The sequence below is a fragment of the Monopterus albus genome, unplaced genomic scaffold, assembly GCF_001952655.1.
Source record: "Monopterus albus unplaced genomic scaffold, M_albus_1.0 scaffold87.1, whole genome shotgun sequence".
Taxonomy (NCBI): domain Eukaryota; kingdom Metazoa; phylum Chordata; class Actinopteri; order Synbranchiformes; family Synbranchidae; genus Monopterus; species Monopterus albus.
In genome coordinates, this window is record NW_018127967.1 from 1,156,814 (window position 1) to 1,159,514 (window position 2,701).

Here is a 2,701-nt window from a genome sequence, read left to right on the forward strand (position 1 = left end):
CCCTGCGGAGAAAGCTCATTTCGGCCGCCTGTATCCGGGATCTTGCCCTTTCGGTCATGACCCAAAGTTTATGACCATAGGTGAGAGTCGGAACGTAGATTGACCAGTAAATTGAAAGCTTCGCCTTACAGCTCAGCTCCTTCTTCACCACGACGGACCAGTACATTGACTGCATTACTGCAGGAGCTGCACCGATCCACCTGTCAATCTCTCGTTCCATCCATGCAGTGTGAACAATTATGAACAAATACTTTAATTTACAACATGCAAAAGTGACAGTGTGCTCAGGCTCCTGTTGTCTCATGGGGGCCTTCAAGAGGGAAGCAAGATCAAAAGGTCACAGATGCAGCCGTGTTTGTGAATTATTCTGCTGTGCATATAAAGAGGCGATTTGCGAGATGAGGCAAAGCGACAGGAGGAGAGGAGACAAGACAAGATGAGATTATTGGATGGCCACTGGAAACATTTATTGACCACTCCAAATCATAATTACTGAAGAATACAGACAGATTGTTAGGACTAATACAACATAATCAAGCTGCCAGATAAATGGCTTGTGGTGCTAGAGACACAGTTCCCACCATGGCCCTAACATATAAAATCCAAAATGTTTTATGTCACTTTACTACACTGTTGCAGTCAGGGTTGCAATGGTATGGTAATGCTACACTATTATATCATTACATTAATAGCCTCTCACTCACGCACTGATGTAAAAACAGGACTTGACTGCTGTGGCTGGTTGAGGTGGGTGGGACCCTACCAACACTCCTTCACTGAGAGGAAACTCAAACAACACCTGTTGCCCCCCTTCTGTTCAAAACCTGTCAAATAAAGGAAAACTGTTTTTTAGCCATGAGTTTTATCAGATATGTAGTAGTTTCACAAACTAGAAGTAGCCTGATTAATAGAACTTTTTTAAAGCAAGAGTTATTTATCAAACATATTCCTGCTATAGAGATAATAGAGCAACTGGTGGTAAAGCCAAAGCCCAGGCTTCATATCACTCCATCACAAACCTGTGGCGTCATAGAAACAACTTCTGTGCTCTCCACAGGCTGTGCCAGCCCTCTGCTGGCGTCATCGTCGCAGTCATGTGTCCTCCATGTTTTCTGCCATGTATGGACGTGACAAGTAGTAGTGAGTCGTGTGAAATTGGCTGCAGCTGAGTCAACCACCAACCTGGGCAGTTCTCAGCTGATTTGTTTTGTCTGTCTCCTGAAAAAAACACACACATACAGGCCCATTGAGTATTGCAGTTTCCATAGCAACAGTGATAGTGGTGGAGAGTGGGCTGGTGTTGGTTGAGCGGGAGAACGACAGAGTGTGAAGCAGCAACTGAGGTCAGAGTAGAATGTGTGTGTGTGTGTGTGTGTGTGTGTGTGAGTGAAGAGGAGAAGGAGTGGCAACCACACGACAGAAGAGACAGGGGATGTTTTCTTTGTCTTCTCTCCTGTGGACACACTCAGTCATGCATCAGCCCCGCTCCCCTCTTCCCAGGTGGAGGAAGAATGACGCTGGTTGCATGACTGTCTCCTCTCATTATCATTCTCCCTCCCATCCATCTTCCACGAGCCTACAGCTGGATAAGCCAACCACTAACCAGCGCCACTCTCTGTTACAGAGCAGGGATTTGAAGATTGCATCCTCACATTTGTAATCAGATATAGCAGAGGATTATCTCAAGGTCTCCTCCATCTTTTTCACAGCCAGGGGCTGCTGTGACAAAGGAGGCAGAGAAGAGGAGGCTGTGGAGGAGAGCAGAGAGTGGTGTTACAGATAGAGAGGGTGCAAGAGATCACCTGTGGATGTGAGGAGGAGGATGACGGCTTTCTAAGGAGCCGTACCCAACATCCGATACATCCACAAGGGGAGAGGAAAGCAGGGAAGATAGAGCCTCAGCAGCAAGTAGATCACTGTGAAAGGTAAGTTGCTGGATGAATGTGTACAAATCTTCTTTTTCCCTGAGGAATACACTGACAAGTCGTGTTGGATCTGTTTGTGGAAGTGTACAGTGTGTGTGTGTGTGTGTGTGTGTGTGTGCATGTTGTGCAGAAGGGTTTCATGTAAAAGTCTTTGGTTCTGGTTGAGTCCACGTCCTGGGTTACATACAACTGCACATTGTTTCCTTGAATGAGTCAGAGCCTGACTATTTCCCACACATGTTTTCTGGGCATTCCAGAAGTCTAACATCTTTTTTGGAGTCAAATCTCTGAGATACTACTTGCAGACAGCACTGTCAGCAAACTTGGACCTGTTGCAGTTTTAATCCTGTGACCATTCTCTTGAACTGAATCACCACACAACTAGTTTTAAAATGTTATTTAAACATTCTGGCAACTGCACTTCTTCATGTCCTTTTGACAGTCATGGGCTGAGCCAAAGGGGTGGCCAGAAGTGGTACCGGCCACCCCCAGAAAATGATTGCCCACCCCTGGTGGCACCCATGGGTAACAGCATCAAAATGAGATGCTTGTCAGTATTAATGAATAAAAATGTCAAACTGTAACAAACTGTTGCCTTAAATGCAACTGACATTTTCTGGTGCTTTATAATTGATATTGGTCCAATTTGTTTTATTTTACTTCATGTTTATATATATACATCATAATTTGCAGCATGATATTTGCATTCATTTCTCCAATTGTACTGTGGTAAAATACTTGGCATGATTCAGGTCGGGGGGGGGTGGGGGGGGGGG

General features: G+C 45.2%; 1 protein-coding gene across 1 annotated transcript in view; it reads left to right on the forward strand.

Annotated features, from left to right (window-relative positions):
- Nucleotides 1-1,361: 1,361 nt before the first annotated feature.
- The window catches only part of si:dkey-191g9.7 (uncharacterized), a 9,461-nt gene continuing 8,121 nt past the window's right edge, over nucleotides 1,362-2,701 (forward strand). Inside the window, exon 1 of the mRNA XM_020607526.1 lies at nucleotides 1,362-1,925. The gene's annotated coding sequence lies outside the window, so the exon portion shown is untranslated. The remainder of the gene's footprint in view (nucleotides 1,926-2,701) is intronic.